This window comes from Lissotriton helveticus, chromosome 10 (genome assembly GCF_964261635.1).
Source record: "Lissotriton helveticus chromosome 10, aLisHel1.1, whole genome shotgun sequence".
NCBI classification, from domain to species: Eukaryota; Metazoa; Chordata; class Amphibia; order Caudata; family Salamandridae; genus Lissotriton; species Lissotriton helveticus.
This window is the reverse complement of record NC_136071.1, coordinates 332,797,320-332,817,565: the sequence shown is the minus strand read 5'-3', so window position 1 is coordinate 332,817,565 and position 20,246 is coordinate 332,797,320.

The following is a 20,246-nucleotide window of genomic DNA, read 5'->3' as shown; positions in this document are numbered from 1 at the left end:
GGCAAATGAACAATGAAATCTATGGATACTGTATAGCAAGGATAAGGGGCCACTGGTAAGAGCATGGGTAGACCTTGTGGGGGCTGTCGAATTACCTTCCCTTTAGCACATTGCTCACAAGATGCTACATACTGCCTCAACTGAGATTCCATGCCAGGCCAACGAAATGATCTGTTCAATAGTTTCAGAGTCTTTTTAACTCTTTGTGGTCAGCCAATGGATTGTCATAAAACAATTGGATGACCTGCTTCCTTAATTCTTCATTAGGCACATCCGGAAAGTCTTCTCTGATCTTGTCTTCCAAATCCGGTACACTGTTGATCCCACAATCTTCTCTTCTGGAATTATATGACCTAGTTTCAAGATCTCTTTTCCTTCTTCAGTGTTTAAACGAGACAGAGCATACGCTTTTCCATCTACTGAGCCCGGCTTGTAAGGAAAAAAAAAATTATAATCAGCAAAAAACAGTGATGACCGGAGCTGCCTTGGGGTAAGTGTTCTTGCTGACTTAGGAAATTGCAAATTTCAATGGCCAGTAAAGACTGTGATTACGTGTCTTACACCCATTAAATAATGCCTCCATTCCCGAAATGCATCTTTCACAGCTAATAATTTTTTGTCTGCAATTGAATAATTGACTTCAGCAGCAGTTAATTTACGAGAGCGATAACCTACTGGGTGAAGTTGGCCAGTTTCCAGATGCCTTTGACACAGAATTTCTCCAATGGCCAGATTGGAAGCATCTGCTTCCACATAAAAGGGCTCTCCTAAATTTGGATGCAACAGAACTGGCGCTGTGGTGAAAATTTTATAAGCAACTGGAATGCCCCTTCTGTTTCTGGACACCAAACAAATTTCTCTTTCTTCTTTAGCAATTGAGTGATAAGACTAACTTTCTCAGAAAAATTAGGAATGAATTGCCGATAGAAATTGGCAAAACCCAGGACACTCTATATTTCCTTGAATTACCGTGGAGCAGGCCAGTCTTTCTACTTGACGTTGATCAATTTTCAGGACCAAATCAATTAATTCAGATACTTCCGTAGGCCTTTTCGGAATGTGCGCTAATCCATCTTTCAATTCATCCTTTAACCCTCTGTAAAAAAAGTGTTGGTTGAAGGATATGGTTTATTGAATGAAAATCTTGTATTATATGCAGAGGAGCAACGGGCTGCGTCAAGGCCCGGTGATATATGGGAACCTCTACGTCAATACCTGCTAAGTCTGGCTTCCACTGACACACAGACTGATTAGCATCACTACTAATATAATCAAATGATGTACTGCCGCGTATTATCTTTCGTTGGTCACTGCAAAAGTGTATGAATCAAATACTGGTATTATTTAAACCCTATTGGGGTAAACTCAGTCACAAATGGTTGTATGATTGTTCATATTGCACTGCCTAACGTGGCAGTGAAATTGTAAGTATTATTTCAAATGGCAATTAAAAAAAAAACTCTGTAAACAAATTGAAGCTCTCTTGGCCTCCGACCAATTAGTTTTCACTGTTAGTTTGTTAAATTGGCCAAGTATGCTACCAACTCTCGATTCCCTTGTTTCAAATCTAACAGTTCATTGTCTTTGGTCCGAGAGATGGTTCTGCGGTCAAAAATTCGTAGAAACTCCGACTTGAACTCTTCAAAATTATAAAGTACTGGATTGTTTGAATGTACCAGAGGCATGGACCAAGCTCCAGCATCTCCACTCAGGTAAAACAGTATGAAAACTACCCTAGACTGATCCTCCTTGAATAAAATGGGCTTACAATAAAAAATGAAGGGAACACTGCGTAAGGAAGATCTGAGCCTTGTGCGGGTCCCCTTGAAACCTTTCTGGAGGGGCTAAAGGAATAGTTGGAGACATAGCATGGATTACTTGAGTAGTGAATTCTGCTGACAAAGGAGAAGGTGAGTAGGCTTGAGACTTTGGTTCTCTAAGGCTTGGGTTGGAACTAGCTGTGAGATCATCTAACCTTTGACGAAGAAAACCCGTTTCCTGACTAGACTTTCTCAACTCCTCCCTAGTTTAACTCAATTGTTTTTGTAATCTTTCTAAAATATATTCCAGAGCCTTAACATCGACACCTTCAGCTATCCTACCCAGGTAGACGTCTACTGGCACTTCAATCTGTCAGATCACGTACCAGAACTCAATGTCCACAGGAGCAGTATGGCTGAACGTCCTGTCTACAATGCCTTTTTCCCAACTCCCCAATGTCTCTAGTACTAGAACTACTCTGACCTCAGAAACGAGGGGGAAAGGGAAATGGGAAGAAAAGAGAGACTGCCACTGCGGTGCCCTCACAGGATGAATCCCTGGACTGGTTCTCTGCACCTGTAATCACAAGCAAAACATTGCTACAGTTCTTGTTGCTAACTGCCCCCTACCACAGCTATTCTCTGACTTATGTATGGTATCTGTTATAACAGTGGATTTAGCATCTATCCTATAAAATTGTCAGTTTGGTAGCTATCTGCTCCAAAAATATAAATCAAGAAAAAAAAATGTTTAAGCAGACTTATTCATATCAGTCTTTTTTGTGTTTTACAGAGTTCCTGCTGAAGCTCGTAGATGTCTTGCTGTAACCGTTGGTAAGTACAAATATATATATATATATATATATATATATATATATATATATTCACTGAAAAAACCATAGGTTTCAGGCCTTATATAGTTAGGAATTAGCATTTAAAAAACCTTTAAAATTCACTCAAAAAACTATAAGTTTTAGGGGTGTTATAGTTAGCTGGACATTTCACTCATACAAAACCATTGAAATTGCTCCTATATAGTTAGTTGTACTAACTATATTTCGCGCACCCGCAATCCACTGCTGATGATATCACATATTACATCATTCATGACATGGTCAGTGACATCACTGATGACATCTCAAATGACATCCCTGATGACATCACTGATGACATCATCCAGTGAATGTGGTTTGCTTCGTTATTTAAATATACATTATATATATAGCAATTTGCATTGAAGAATGAGTGGATATATAAAAATAAATATTTGGATGGAGGATTTAGTAGCAGTGTAATTGACTGTTTACTTGACCAATTTATAGTGTCTCACTAAATATAGTGGATAGTGACTAAACTGTTTGAATATCTGTATCACTTTGTCAGTTGTTGTGTAAACTGGTTCTCCAGTTGGTTACTAGCTATGTGAAAGTCTGTATTAGTTATTGATTAGTTAACTGAGTATTTGTATGGGAGAGTGAATGTGTGTGTGGTTCGGTGGGGGGGGGTGTGACTGCCCAAAGATGTGTGAATAGTTGATTCACTAGATATATGAAGTTAAAACTACATGTTCTAACAGTTGTTTGGGTGAGTGAATATCTTTATGGGTGTGTTGATGAGCATATATATTTCTCAATGGTACATGTCCAACAAACTAGAAAAATAAAAGGCAGTGTATGTGTCAGTTGGTGTATATTAATAAGTATACATAAGACTCAATGATTGTGTGAGTGACTGTATGGATAACTTTATACTTGTAATAATGATTTTATAATTCACTAAGTATGACTTACTATCTAAATGAATAGATGAAGTTGTGTTTGTATACGTGTGCAGCTAAGTAAATATGTAAGTATGATCCATTGTTTGCATAAGTGAGTAGGATGACTTCATATGTGAATAGGATGTGTGCTGGTGTGTAATGTCGATTTAGGTGTATAAGTATTTTTGATAGTGTTCTATTGTTCATTGTCAGCATGTATGAGTGAATCTACGGGTAAGTGATTAGATGTGTGTATACATCTAAAAGTGGGTTTTTAGATACTTGTATTGCTGTAAAAATGGATTCAAATATGATACTCTTTATTTTACAAAGAGTGATGAAAGATTTTACTAGTGTGTGAAAAGGTGTATGTGATTGTCACGTGGATGATGTCATCAGTGATGTCATCAGTGATGTCATTTGAGGTGTCATCAGTGATGTCACTGACCATGTCATGAATGATGTAATATGTGACATCATCAGCAGTGGATTGCGGGTGCGCGAAATATAGTTAGTACAACTAACTATATAGGAGTAATTTCAATGGTTTCGTATGAGTGAAATGTCCAGCTAACTATAACACCCCTAAAACTTATAGTTTTTTGAGTGAATTTTAAAGGTTTTTTAAATGCTAATTCCTAACTATATAAGGCCTGAAACCTATGGTTTTTTCCAGTGAATTTCAAAGGTTTTTTAAATGCTAATTCCTAACTATATAAGGCCTGAAACCTATGTTTTTTTCAGTGAATTTCAAAGGTTTTTTTAATGCTAATTCCTAACTATATAAGACCTGAATGCCCACCAGTAATCTCCAGTATGCGCCAGGTGACTGCATTGCAGAGAGGTGTAATGAAGCCACGCCTCTTTTTACACCTCTCTGCAACACAGCCCCCGTGCATGTTTGAAGAGGACATCATGGACACAAAGACCTTTTCAGAACTTCTCTCCCATGTTAAATCCGGCTCACCTAATGATGTTTGCCCACCACACATCTTAAAAGAAGTATGCCTAGCTCTTCCACAAGGTATCCTCCCATTCTTAAATGAGACGCTCTCTCAGGGTAAGGTACCTAGCAGCTTTAAGAATGTCACAGTCATCCCACTGATAAAAAAAACAGGAGCAGACCCGCAGGACCCGGCCAACTACAGGCCTATTTCCCTCTTACCCTACCTATCCAAACTCCTAGAGGACCATGTCTCTAACTGCCTGTCCACGTTTATTGAAAAATCGGAATACCTGGAGCCAAATCAGGCAGGTTTCCGCCCATGCCACTCTACTGAAACCGTAATTCTGGCAGTTCAGGACACCTTAAGATCTAACGCGGACAGGGACATTCATCAGGCTCTTGTTCTTCTTGATCTGTCGGCCGCGTTCGACACGGTTGATTATAACATTCTTATCAACCTTGTCGAGCAGGCCGGCCTCAGGGGCGCCGCTCTGAACTGGATAGCCTCCTTTATCACAGACCGCACACAAGCAGTAAGACTAGGGACTTTCACAATCTCGGGAACCCCTTCCATCTGCGGGGTTCCCCAGGGTTCGTCACTATCACCTCTACTGTTTAACCTCTATCTACGCCCAGTATTATATTCCCTAAAAAACTACAATTCACCATATTTAAAAACGCGGACGACCTCCAGCTAATATTTCCTTTAAACACCACAGACTCAGTGACCGAGTTCCAAGCCACTATGACACACATACAGGGATGGATGAACCTCAATCACCTTAAACTGAACCCGGGCAAGACAGAACTGATCTTGCCCGGGAAAAGTGAACTGAGCTGGGGCCCCCACTTTTGGCCATCTGACATGGGTACCCCCCCATTAAAACTCCATCAGTCAAAAGCTTAGGGATCATGCTCAGTGCGGACCTCTCACTCGAGGCGCAGGTAGGAGCCGTAGTATCTGCCAGCTTCTTCCAGCTCAGAAAGATTAAAAAAATCGCTCACCTCTTGACACACTCCGCATTTATTCAAGTAGTCATCGCCCTGGTCCTTTCTCGCCTAGATTTTTCGAACAGCCTGTACTTAGGGCTCCCAGCAGGTTTGCTCAAGCGACTTCAGTTCGTCCAGAATCAGGTGGCCAGACTTATCTGGAATCTACCCAGATGGCAATCTATCAGGCCAGGTCTGGAAAAACTTCACTGACTACCGGTGGCCCATAGGATCACCTTTAAAACAGGTTGCATCACTTTTAAAGCCCTACATGACAAAGGCCCCAAATTCATCAGAAACCTGGTATCTAACTATGCCCCCTCGCGCAACTTACGATCTGCGCATAAAGGCTTGGCAACTGTCCGTCCGTTTAAGAAGAAACATCAAGGAGGTAGTTGCTTCCATCATTTGGCGGCCACCTTTTGAAACTCCCTACCACTTGTCTTAAGACAATGTCAGGACCTTCTGACCTTTAGACAATCTCTCAAAACTTGGCTTTTTAAAGAGGCATATGCTTAGAGTAACTGTGTTTTGTGCCCCGTTTTTCCAGTCAGCGCCAAGAAACCTACGGGTGTATGAGCGCTCAAGAAGTTTATTTTAACATAACATAACATAACAAGAGGGGTAACTAATTCCCCTTGCATACTGGGGGCCCCTGGGGGCCAACCAGCCCACCTTGAACCTCCAGTATGTGCCAGGGGGCTGCATTGCAGAGGTGTAATGAGGCTATGCCCCTTGTTACACCTCTCTGCAACGCAGCCCCCTGGCGCGTTTGCAGAGGGGGGACTAATTCCCCTTGCATACTGGGGGTCCCTGGGGGCCAACTAGCCCACCAGGAGCCTCCAGTATGCGCCAGGGGGTGCATTGCAGAGAGGTGTAATGAGGACACATCTTCTTTTATACCTCTCTGCAACGCAGCCCCCGTGCATGTTTGAAGAGGGGGAACTAATTCCCCTTGCATACTGGGGGTCCCTGGGGGCCAACTAGCCCACCTGGAACCTCCAGTATGCGCCAGGGGGCTGCATTGCACAGAGGTGTAATGAGGCTATGCCTCTTTTTACACCTCTCCGCAACGCAGGCCACTGGCGCGTTTGCAGAGGGGGGGACTAATTCCCCTTGCATACTGGGGGTCCCTGGGTCATATCTGCCCAAACGCCGAAATCCCGAACGATTGAAAATGACTTTTATTGAGAAACATTTGGATTTGGATTATCATGTCCTATACTTTGGAATTTTTGAAAGACTGACTTTGAGGATGCTATAAATTACTCAAGTCTGCCCGAATTGTGTGGGTAAAATTGATACCTAGTCACTTTGAATAAGAATGTACTTACGTCTCGTCTAACATTTGGAAGAAATATCTAGTTATATGACAACAGCATACCGACATAACTTGAAGGAAATAAGAACGCCCTGAAGAAGTTCTGTTGTACAGAACGAAACGCGTCAGCTGGCTGTGGTACATAAACTTAAGGAAAATAAAAGCATTTGAATATACACCAAGATTCAGCGCTTCAATAAGGACTCTAAGTGATATGATTTGATTGGACTTATTGTGCAAGTGGTGCTGTGCCAAACTTTGGAATATTCTCCACTACTCTCTACTACTTACTCTCTACTACTCCACTACTCTCTAATACTCACTCTCTACTACTCATTCTCTACTACTCTACTACTCTCTACTACTCCCTCTCTACTACTCACTCCCTACTACCCACTATCTACTACTCTCTACTACTCACTCTCTACTACTCTCTACTACTCACTCTCTACTACTCTCTCTCTACTACTCACTCTTTACTACTCACTATCTACTACTCTCTACTACTCACTCTCTACTTCTCACTCTCTACTACTCTCTACTACTCACTCTCTACTACTATCTCTCTACTACTCTCTACTACTTACTCTCTACTACTCTCTCTCTACTACTCACTCTCTACTACTCTCTCTTTACTACTCTCTACCACTCCCTCTACTACTCACTCTCTACTACTCTCTACTATTCTCTCTCTCTGCTACTCACTCTCTACTACTCTCTACTACTCACTCTTTACTACTCTCTACTACTCACTTTCTCCTGCTCTCTACTACTCACTCTACTACTTACTCTCTACTACTCTCTACTACTCACTCTCTACTACTCACTCTCTACTACTCTCTACTACTCACTCTACTATTCACTCTATTACTCTCTACTACTCACTCTCTGCTACTCTCTCTACTGCTCTCTACTACTCTCTACTACTCACTCTCCACTCTATTACTCACTCTCTTCTCTCTACCTCTCTACCTCACTCTACTTCTCTCTCTACTAGTCTCTACCTCTCTACCTCTACCTCTCTGCCTCTACCTCTCTACCTCTACACCTCTACCTCTCTACCTCTCTCTACACGCACACATATACACATATATATATGCATATATATGCATATGCAGATGCATTTATGTATGTATATATATATATATATATACATACGTATATAAACATATATAATCTGCATATCTATATAAATACAAATATAAATGCATGCATACATATACATATATGCATACATATGCATGTTATTTACATGAAAGTTTTAAAAACACTAATAAAAGCAAAGCTAAAAAGCCACCTCATTACAAACAGAATGGCTTTAACTTAAACGAGGGCGAGATCTATTTCATTTTCAATGCTTGTTTACTTTGGTTCCATCAAGAAGGCATTCAGATGTGTCACACATTTGCCATGAATTCTGAATGTTAGCACTCTAGTGGCTCATTAGATCACTGTAGTAAAGCTACTGCTCACCAGGGAAGTCTGCTGCTAATCATACTTTCTATGGCAAAATGAACCCCCTCATTTTGTTCCTTTTTAAATTAAATGTTTTCAGACTTACCACTTCATTCCAATCAAGATGGCTTCTGGTGTGCCATACTTTTGTCATGAGTAAGACTGTTAGCGCTCTAGTTGTTCTTTAGAACACTCTAGGACATTCTGTCATTGGGCTATACTTGGGCTACATCTGGGTGATATTTGGGCTACATTTGGGCTCTTTTGTCTCTGGTGGCCATCTTGGGAGACGGCATGTCAGAATTTTTTAATGAAATAGAAGAGGATTTGGGAAGTCACTCAAAATGTGCCCTAATTTTTCTTTCTGCAGCACTAATCATACTTTCTATGGCAAAATATACCCCCTCATTTTGTTCCTTTTTAAATGTTTTAAGAGTTACCACTTTAGTCCAATCAAGATGGCTTCAGGTGTGCCATACCTTTGTAATAAGTAGGACTGTTAGCGCTCTAATTGTTATTTAGAACTCTCTAGGAGGCTGCAGTAGAACACAAAGGAATCAACTGACAGTCTCTGTCCTTGTTGGATGTACATGTTTTACTGAGAATGTCAGACTTCATGCTCACATGACTGAGAAAGAAAATGTAAATTTACAGAAAATATGCTTTCAGTTTAGCTTATAGATCCCCTTCCAAACCACTGTGGGAAAAGCATGAGATAATAGTTTTCTTTCAAACATGATTCATGATATCCCAGCAGAAGGCTTTTTCACATGGTAAAATCACCTTAGAACACACCACAATTCCTAAAATGAGTATGGTACCATCAACAAAGGATTTATAATGTAACTAAAGTCCTAAAACCCTCTATTAACTACAATGCTTTTTAATAAGGTGCTATCATATATATTGGTCCCAAGATGGCTGCCAACACTTCTTGGATGAAGTGCTGACAGCCAATCAGATCTCACGATGAGATGTGTGGTTAGGCTCCACCCAGATATATATGTGTTTTTGAAGTTAATTTTCATAAAAACCACTGGAGCAATTTTCACCAAATATAGCAAAGGCACTTCTGCGTACCAGTCCCTACAATTTTGCCAAGTTTGGTGTAATTCCGTTCAGCGGTTCGGGCTGTAGCCTTGTCAGAACGTCCTATGGAAATTAACATGGGGAAAACACGTTTTGGGACCCCCTTTTTTCTCAGCCCCCACTTCACGATTCCCCCCGAAACTTTCAGGGAAGGAGCGCAGCGGAGCTGGCCAAACTTTTGGAAAATTACACGCAAATTCCTCAACCGGCGCCAAAGTTATTCCCAATAGAATGTTGCGGATTTCCTATGGTAGCTAGGTCCTAACTATATATACCTACTGGCTATCGCCAGTAGGTAATATATACATATATATATCTGGTGAGCAAGGCGACAGGATCGCCGAAACGCGTCGGATCGCGGCACCTTTGACACTGCAATAATTCAAAAATAAAAAGAAACTTTGCTGCACAGTTTACCGGATTGGTGTCCGTTTCTCTTCCTGGGAGTGCTGTTCGCACGGTGCATCTGGGGAGCGTTAAGCGCATGTATATATATATATATATATATATACATATATATATATATTACCTACTGGCGGTCACCAGTAGGTAGTTATAGTTAGGACCTAGTTTCCATAGGAAATGCGCAACATTCTATTGGGAATAACTTTGGCGCCGGTGAACGAATTTTCACGAATTTCTCAAATTAGATGGCCCGCCCCGCTCTGCTCCTTCCCTAAAAGTTTGGGGGGGATTCATCAAGCGGGGGCCGAGATAAAAGGGGGGACCCAAAACGTGTTTTCTCCATGTTAATTTCCATAGGGCGGTTGGACTCACTTTTAGCCCGAACGGCTGAATGGATTCCCACCAAACTTGGCAAAATTGTAGGGACTGGTAGCCCGATGTGCCTTTGCTATGTCTCAAGATATGTGCTCCAGAGGATTTTGAGTAATTTAGGTTAAAAAAAATATATATATCTATAAGCGCGCCCCGATACGCGCACCGGGGCGCGCACCAGCGCGATACGCGAGTACGCGAGCGGAAAGCTGATTGGCTCTCGGGTGTCTGTCAACATTCCAAACAGTCCGGAGCGGCCGCCATCTTGTGTCTCGGTAGGATCGAGACACAAGAGGTGGCAAAAACAAAGGGGGAAATGACCAAAAGGGGGCAGGGTAGACCCCCCCTGACCCCTAGGTTTGATGTGGGGGCCATAAAAGGGCCCCGCGGGGCAAAAGAAAATGTAATTTTTTTTCGATTTTCGCGGGGGAGCGCCCGGTAAGCGCACCGGGGAGCGTACCAGGGAGCGTACCCTGGAGATAAAAGAATGACAGAGTATTTAAAAAATGTAGCATTTTTTTATAAATTGGAGGTAGTTCTAAAAAGAACTGTTTTTTTATTCTTTTTGTTGTTTTATATTTTTTTATTGTTTTTTTAATTTATTTTACTTTTTTTGGCTTTTATGAACAATTTTATATTTTTTTTGTAATTTTTATGGGGACAAACAAAAAACAGGGAATTGTAAACGGCTCAACTGGAGCAAAAAAAAAAACAGGAAAAAATTAAGGTTTCTTTGGGCACTTGTGGTTGTCACCAGCATGGTTGATGAGATTAATACTTTGCTCACCGTAGGTAATTGTTTTTCCACAAAATATACAAACGATTTTGTATCCACCAAACTTGGTTTGGATGTTTGGGACCATCTCCCTTGTCTCTGGACCCGATGGAGTGGGTTGTTTACTTTGGGAGGTGCTGGGAGAAGATTGGGAAAGGTTTCTGGTCAGTTGTCTGACCTCTGCCGCAGCATAGTTGTTTGGATGCCGGCGTTCCATGTGGCGAATCATGGTGTTGTTGCCAAAAGAGTATTTTTTGGCAGGGTTCCCCCTAGAAAGTACAGTGCCACAGATCAGACAAGTAACCTTTGGCGCATTAACTTTCTTTTGGTCCTTTGGGATTTTAAAAAACTCCCAGACAATGTGCTCCTTTGGCTTATAGGGGGTAGTATGTTCAGGCAGGAACTGCTGCCTCTCCTCCTCCTCCTCCTCCTCCTCCTCTTCTTCATCTCCACCACTGTGGAGTTGTGGTGGTCCTTGTGGTGGTGGTGGTGGTGGTGCAGATGCTCCTGCTGCTGCTACTGCAGCCATTTTTACAAATAGGTACAAATAGATCTGTAAACAGGTGTTCCTCAATCAAAGTACAAAGTGAGAATGAGGAAAAAAGGTGGGGGCTTTCATCATTTGGAAAACAAAACTGTCCTGAACCAATGAAAAGTGTTATTTTCAGGTCACATGACACGGGCTTTCATCATTTGGAAACCAAAACTGTTCTGAACCAATGAAAAGTGTTATTTTCAGGTCACATGACCCGACGCGCTTACGCCACGCGCCCGGGGGCGCTTACGTAGCGCGGTCATATGCGCTCGGTCGCTTCCGGATGCGCTTACGCCATGCGTCATAAGACGCATCACGCGGCTACGCGATACGTCACGTTGATGTTTTCATTCGCGGCAATAGCGCTAACGGGACGCTCACCGGTACGCGCACCGGGGCGCGCCGCATGAATGCGCTTACTGGTGAGCGCACCGGTACGCGCACCGGGAGCGCTCCAGGGCAAAAAAATAATTAATATATATATATAAAATAGTATTACATAAATATACAATATAGGATTCATTATAAAATAGAAATTAGCTATAACAAAACCTATGAAATTCACTAAAAAAACATAGGTTTCACACCAGTTATAGTTAGGAATTAGCATTTAAAAAACCTATTAAATTCACTGAAAAAACCATAGGTTTCACACCAGTTATAGTTAGCTGGAAATTTTACTGACATAAAACCATTGAAATTCCCACGTTATAGTTAGTTGGACTCACTATAACTCGCGCGCCCGCAATGCACTGCTGATGATGTCACATATTACATCATTCATGACATGGTTAGTGACATCACTGATGACATCACTGATGACATCTCAAATGACATCACTGATGACATCACTGATGACATCTCAAATGACATAAACTGGAAGAATAAATGTTTAAATAAGTGTTTACATGGTTGTTTTTAAAAAAAAATGATTGGTTAACTGGTTTATTAAGTGTATCTTAGTGAATACATATATTAGAGAGTAATGTTTAAATATTCAAATATATGTGTTAGTGTTTCACTTTGTGTATAAGTGGCTGCATGGGTTGGTGAGTAGCTACATGTGTGTGTATATGGGTTATTAGATGTTTTTTTTAGTATCAGTATGAGTGTCTGTATGGTTTGGTGGGGGTATTACTTAGCACATACATGCATGAATGACTGACTCTCTCTTTGTATGTGTTTTGAAGACAGCATATGTGCAGGACTGTATGGGTGGATGAGTGTATATATGTGTGTGTTAGTGAGTGAATGACTGTCTCACTAGTGTCTTTATCAGTAACTACATATGTTTTAATCTAGATTGATTGATGCTTTATTTCGATATGCACATATCATAAAAGCGGTACAACAAAATATAAAAACAGCATGTCGAAATAAGTAAGACTGTACAAATAGAATGACAATTAAAACACGGTGTATCAGAATAAATTATCTAAAAAGAGAATTAAATTGATATGGACAGTCTTCTAAGTCTTATCAACCAAGCCCATTTTAAAAATTTTGCAACAGCGCAAACAATAGGAGGGGCTGTATTCGTTAAAAGAATCCGAAGGGCAACAGAGTGCTGACGAGTCCCCAATTCTCTGCAAATTGGGCCAAGCCAACGTGATCTGGGGCGACCATAGTCCGGGCATTCAAAAAGGAAGTGTGGCACCGTCTCTGGTTTATCCAAACAAGAGGCACAAAAGCGTGATGTGTGCTGGGCTTTGTTCCACCTTGAACAGAGATCCGCCAAGGGCAAGGTTCCTAGCCGAAATTTTATATATAGGGACCTATCCATGGCCACTGTAATGATGTCCATATATGGCTCATACGAGACAACGTCTTTGAACAACAGGAAAGCTGCGGTGGTTTTGCAATGCTGCTGGCTACTAGAGCGCTTCACGTCAACCCACTCCCAGAAAAGTTTTTTTAGAGTCTTCTTTGGTGGGGCGGAGTGACTATGCCAGCAAGAGGCCAAACCCAGTTCCCCTAAAAGGTGTTTTATGTCCTTCAGCCATTTGATGTTACTCCAGCCATCAGCATGCATCACTTCTACCAGCCCATTGGCGTAAGATTGTAGCTCCGGGACCCTCCACAAGCGTGCCCAGAGCAGAAGGGGGCGAAGCCGAGCCTGGTCCCTTATGGCTTTACAGCCAGTGTCCAAGAGCATTGGGATGGTCGGGCTGCTCGAAGGGATAGCAAGAAGGTCCTTGATAAATTTATTTTCGGCCTTACTCAGTGGATCGACCTTTCCCAAACCCCACAGTTCCGATCCATAGAGAGAAGCAGGGACTGCACGGGCTTTGTAAATCTCGAGTATGGGAGCAACACAATGTTTAGAGGAGTTGTTATACTCCTTAAGAAGGGCGCCCCCCACCCTTTTGTGAGCCAGGGTCATTTTATCAATGTGGGCAGTCCAGCTCATTGCGTCATTCAGGCGGATCCCCAGATAATCAAATTCCGCCACTCTTTCTAGGGGTATAGAGTTCAGGATTGGAGGGAGACCAAGTTTACGGGGTGGGTGCATGACTAGGTACTTGGTCTTATCGATGTTTATGACAAGGCCTTTAGTGGTACAGAAATCCTGGAAGCGGTTCAGTAGGGACTGTAGACCTTGGGGGGTTTTGGAGATGAGGAGGGTGTCGTCGGCGAACAACAGAGTTGGAATTTTTACTCCGCCCAAGCTAGGAGCGTCTGATGGTTCGCCCAGAAGATAATCTACCACCCCGTTAATGTAGAGGGAGAATAAGGTGGGGGCCAGGACACAGCCCTGTCTTACTCCCCTCTCGACCCTGATTTTATCGGTCTTTTCCCCATTCAACCCCCATCTAACCTGGGCATAGGTGTTAGTATGCAGGTTAATGAGGAGGTTCAGTAGGTACGGGGGCATCCCTAAACCATCAAGCACCCTCCAAAGTTCCTCCCTCGGTACCAGGTCAAAGGCAGTCTTAAGGTCAATAAAGGCCAAATAAAGACTGCCCTTGCCCAGCACCACCACCTTCCAGTGTATCAACAAAAGCCTAAAGGCCTGTTCAATAGTTCCTGTACCCGAACGGAACCCAGCCTGCATGTCGGACAGAATGTGATTGTCGTCCACCCATTGGGTAATTCTCCCCAAGATGGTTTTCCCGGCCAATTTCTGGCTGGAGTCTATTAGGCTTATAGGCCTATAGTTCCCTGGTGAATCCCGACTGCCCTTTTTGAAGATGGGCACCACCTCCGCACCTCTCCAGGAGTCAGGCACAGGCCCTCCCCCCATGATTGCATTGAGGAGTGCAGAGATTAGAGCCCCCCATTCTTCCGGATAGGCACGGAGAATGTCACCCGGTAGGCCATCCGGGCCAGCAGCTTTCAAGGGAACCAGGGTTTTAATTTGCTTTATTACATCGAGGGGGGAAAACAATTCCTGATCTCGGTCTAGAGTAGAGGGTGGAATTTTAAAAGGATCATTAAGTGGGCCTTCAATAGCAGAATAAAGGTTTTGGAAATGGGAAAACCAAGTCTGGGCATTAATTGCACAAGTCCTCCGGGAATCGTCGGGACGATTCCTTTTACCCACCATATCCCAAAAACCTTTGGCGTCTTTCCCACGACTGGCCGCCAGGAGGTCCTGCCAGAATTTATCCTCCCATTCCATCCTTGCATTTTTCTGGCAGAGTGTGTAGTGTCTCCTGGCCTCTCTAGTCCTGAGCGGTAACTTGGACTTAACTGCCTCAATTAGAAGTGATTTCGCCTCTCTACACTTTTGGTTGTACCAGCCCTGACCCGGACGTAGGTTAGGTTTCCTTCCGCCCGGGTGGGCTGGGACTACAAAGAGGTCACCAATGGCCTGGATTATGGCACAAAACCTAGGTGCCACCTCCATCTTTCCTTCCTCTTGACAATCGAGATTGGCCAGGGCTGAGGCCAGAAGCTGCCTGATGACAGACATTTTCTCCTCCGAAAGAGCCAGCCTCGCCCACTTCAGCCTGCGCCCACAGTTCGAGACCACTAACAGGTCTGAAGCGGGATTACAAGGGGACCCACTCACGGAGCTATTGACGCACCTGTGTGACAGGGTGAGGGACAGCAGATTGTGGTCACTCTCCACAGAAGGTAAAACTACCATGTCCTCCACCATGCCCCACAGGTGTATGTCAAGGAGAAAATAATCAATGCGTGACGTGTGTCCTGGCCTATTGTAGGTGTGCGCCCCTGCCCTGTCGGACCTGGTCCTACCATTGGCAGCTCTAAGCCCGAACTCCATAGCTAAGGAGTTGATCTGGAGGGCCACTTCCGTCCACTTTTTAACAGGGCCAAGCTCGAGGGGGGGAATCCCCCACCCATTATCCAGTTCCTCCTGGTCTGCTAAGATATCCAGATCAAGAGGCTCGAAAGTGCAGTTCAGATCACCTGCCAGCAGTGTACAAGACCCGTATGGAGATGATCGGAGTTGCACCTCCAAGCAAGCTATGACCGAGGATTCTCTTCCCCCCTTAGTGCCGCGGGCATAAATGTTAAAAATGTTTAAAATAACTCTGCCCTGGGAATTACGAAGCAGAATATTTAGGAGGTCAGGGCAATTAGTGTCCTTCTCCTCCACCCTACAATTAAGTTTGGTAGCTACCCAGATTAACAAACCGCCAGAAGGGCGGCCCCTACCAGTTGCACTTTCTGCTGCCGGCAAAAAGTGGGTGGAATACCCCGCCTTATGGAGAGGCACCCGGCTCCATGTTTCCTGGAACAGGCATATGGAGTATTGCTCCACATGCTCGTTCCAATCCGGCAATGCCAGCTTCCTCTCGAGGCCCGCAACATTCCAGCTGAAAACCCTAATCGGGGGGTCCGTTACAGCTGCAATGCTACAATCCTCGACAGGGGGAGACAAGTCCGCAAAACCCACAGCAGGGGGGCCACGCGTAGAATTATGGGGAGCCCTGGTCTCCCCCCTCCCCTCTACACACCCGGCCATAGCCAGAGTCTGCAGTGGAGAGGAGGGGCCAATGGATTTGGAGTATGGTGTAGGCTCAGCGACAGAACCCGGGGCCACAACGACCTCCCCCAGATCGTAACCGAGTCAACAACTCCCGGGTCCCCAATTTTGCAACACTGGGGCTGTACGTGGCTGCTGGGAAGGAACTCCCGGGGTCAGAAGGCCGTGGGCAGTGTTTTCTACCGAAAATTGGCCCCCTAGGCTGCCAATGAAGGAGGGTTGACCAAGATGGGTGGAGGGGGTGGTCATAAGAGGCCGTGGATAAAAGAATGCCAAATCGACTATGTCGATTCCTGAACCAGCCGTGGGTTGACCTTGAGAGCATATAAATTGGGCAACCCTAGCATCTTGAAAATTTACAACCACACAGTCCCCTTCAAGCGACTTTTCCCCGTGTCCAATCCAACCCACCCTGCGTACACCAAGAATAATTCCATCCACTCCCACAGGCAAAGTGGTAGTGTGTGTATAGCTGTATATGCAAATAAATGGATGTTCAATAGTTTATTTGCATGTGTGTGTATGTGTATGAGTAACTTTTGGATGACTGTCGTTGTGTAACAGGATATATAGGTGTATCACTATATATGATGAGTGAGTATATGTATGAGTGACTACACAGAACTGTTGGTGAATGAGTGAATGTGTATATAGATGGTGGAATTACTGAATTTTTTGTTGTAACTGGTATGGGTATGTCCTTTTTTTTGAAAATTTTACTTTCTATTTTGGAATATGTGTTTCAAGGGTTACATTACAGTGAAAGGAGGTCTGTCACTCTGTCACAAGGATGGTGTCATCAGTGATGTCATGAGTGATGTCACTGACCATGTCATGAGTGATGTAATATGTGACATCATCAGCAGTGCATTGCAGGCGCAAGTTATAGTGAGTCCAACTAACTATAACGTGGGAATTTCAATGGTTTTATGCGAGTAAAACTTCCAGCTAACTATAACTGGTGTGAAACCTATGGTTTTTCAGTGAATTTAATAGGTTTTTAAAATGCTAATTCCTAACTATAACTGGTGTGAAACCTATGGTTTTTTCAGTGAATTTCATAGGTTTTGTAATCGCAAATCTCTATAGGTATGAAATGTGATATTGAATAGAATTTTATATTGTATAATTATGTAATATTTTTTTTTTTTTTGCCCGGAGCGCTTCCGGGGCGCGTACCGATGCGCTCACCGGTAAGCGCAGTGTTACGGCGCGCCCCGGGGCACGTACCGGTGAGCGTCCCGTTAGCGCTATTGCCGCGAACGAAAACAACATCGTAACGTATCGCGTAGCCGCGTCTGCGTGATACGCAAGGCGTAAGCGCACCCGGAAGCACCCATGCGCATACGAACGCGCTACGTAAGCGCCCCGGGGCGCGCCCCGGGGCGCGCAGCGTAAGCGCGTCGGGTCATGTGACCTGAAAATAACACTTTTCATTGGTTGCTAACATATTTTTTTTATAAAGAATGAAATCCCCACCCATTTCCTTCACTTCTTCTTTCACTTTTGTGACTGAAAGACCTGCCTGTTTTGCTCTCGGTTCTTTGTTGGATATCTTGGATTATCATGGCTGCCAGACCATCCAGCAGTGAAGATGACTCCAATGAATTCATCGATGAAGAGCCTCCTTAGCCAAAATACAAAGAACATTTCATCTGGAAATTTTTTTCCATACCTGTTCACCAGAAGAAGGTAAATGCTCCAAAAGTGGAGTGCAGGATCTGTCACACAGTCCTGTCACGGGGTGACCCCACTAAAAAATATTCTTTTGGGAACTTCACAATGATTCGCCATGTGGAGAGAAGGCACCCCCAGAATTTTGCCCGGGAAAGTGTCAGGGCTCTGGCACAAGAGGTTCCCAGTGATGGGGCCTCTACATCAACCGAAGGACGAACACCATCGGTGAGGGGGAGATCACAAGAGCTGGTTCCAAACATTCAGCCTGCATTTAACAAAGGCGTCCTTAAATGCAAAGACTGTGATCAGCTACTTTCCTGTGGGGAGCAAAGTCTTCTGCTCATGGTTCGAGCATTGGAGAACCATCGCTGCCGTTCCCAGCCCTAATTTTTTTTTTTTTTTTGCTCCTGTTGAGCAGTTTCCATTCCCTGTTTTTGTTTTTGTTCTAAAAAAAGAAAAAAGAAGAACAAAAAAAGTTATTTTCAGAACTACCTCCAATTCTCATCAAAGAGCTATATTCTTAAAAAAATGAAAAAGAGTAAGTGAAGTGGAGTGCATTGATAAAGGAAAGGAAAATGAGTAAGAAAGAACAGAAAAGTATGAGAGGAGAAAAGAAGGGAAGTAGGGGGACTGAAAGAAGGTGAGTGTTGGGAACAAAAGTAAGGAGAAGGAGAGTGAACATGGGGAATGTGGTTATTCAAACAAAATGTAGAAAAGGAACGGGGGTGTGGAAGGGTAAGAAAAGATGCATTGCTGGAGTTGCATCATTTTTGTGACACACTCCAGCAATGCATCACTTTTGCGCTTACAGATACGTCTGAAATACTGACGTATCTGTAAGTACTTGCGACATAATACGTCATATATTTAATATGACGCATGACTAGAAGACTGAAGGCCTCATTTATGAGGCCATGCGTCACTTTTACGCCACCGGTGCGTCATTTTTTGTGACGCACCAGTGCTGTTAAAAATGCACCTTATTCAGTCATATTTACAAAGTGACACATCTAGGTAGATGCATCACTTTGTAACCCCATGCACCAGATTATACCTACGTCAGGTGTAATGTATGCAAAAGGGACGTATTGACGCAAGAAAGGGTCGTAGAGGTGACGCAGTAAAATCTATGAGATATCACTACGTCACTTTTATGACGCTGTTGCGTCCAAATCTTGCGCCTGTTTCACAGCAGGCGTAAGACTGGTGCAGGCCCTTTCACATGGGGCCTGGCCCCATGTGAAAGGATGCATTGCTGGAGTTGCATCATTTTTGTGACACACTCCAGCAATGCATCACTTTTGCGCTTACAGATACGTCTGAAATACTGACGTATCTGTAAGTACTTGCGACATAATACGTCATATATTTAATATGACGCATGACTAGAAGAATGAAGGCCTCATTTATGAGGCCATGCGTCACTTTTACGCCACCGGTGCGTCACTTTTTGTGACGCACCAGTGCTGTTAAAAATGCACCTTATTGAGTCATATTTACAAAGTGACGCATCTAGGTAGATGCGTCACTTTGTAAACCCCTGCGCCACATTATACCTACGTCAGGTGTAATGTATGCAAAAGGGGTATATTGACGCAAGAAAGGGTCGTAGAGGTGACGCAGTGAATGAACGGGGTTTTCCCCATGCTACGCTCCCCGGTACGCTCCCCGGTGCGCGTACCGGGCGCTCCCCCTGTGAAAATCGGAAAAAATAAATAAATAAATTTGCCCCGCGGAGCCTTTTATGGCCCCCACATCAAACCTAGGGGGTCAGGGGGGGTCTACCCTGCCCCCTTTTGGTCATTTCCCCCTTTGTTTTTTGCCACCTCTTTTGTCTCGATCCTACCGAGACACAAGATGGCGGCCGCTCCGGACTGTTTGGAATGTTTACAGACACCCGAGAGCCAATCAGCTTTCCGTGCGCAAGTCGCGTGGCGCGCCCGGAGCGCTCCCTGGTGCGCGTACCGGGGCGCGGCTATAGATGTATACATTTTTTTTAACCTAAATTACTCAAAATCCTCTGGATCATATATCTTGAGACATAGCAAAGGAACATCGGACTACCAGTCCCTACAATTTTGCCAGGTTTGGTGAAAATCCATTCAGCCGTTCGAGCTAAAAGTGAGACCGACCGCCCTATGGAAATTAACATGGGGAAAACACGTTTTGGGACCCCCCTTTTATCTCAGCCCCCGCTTGACGAAT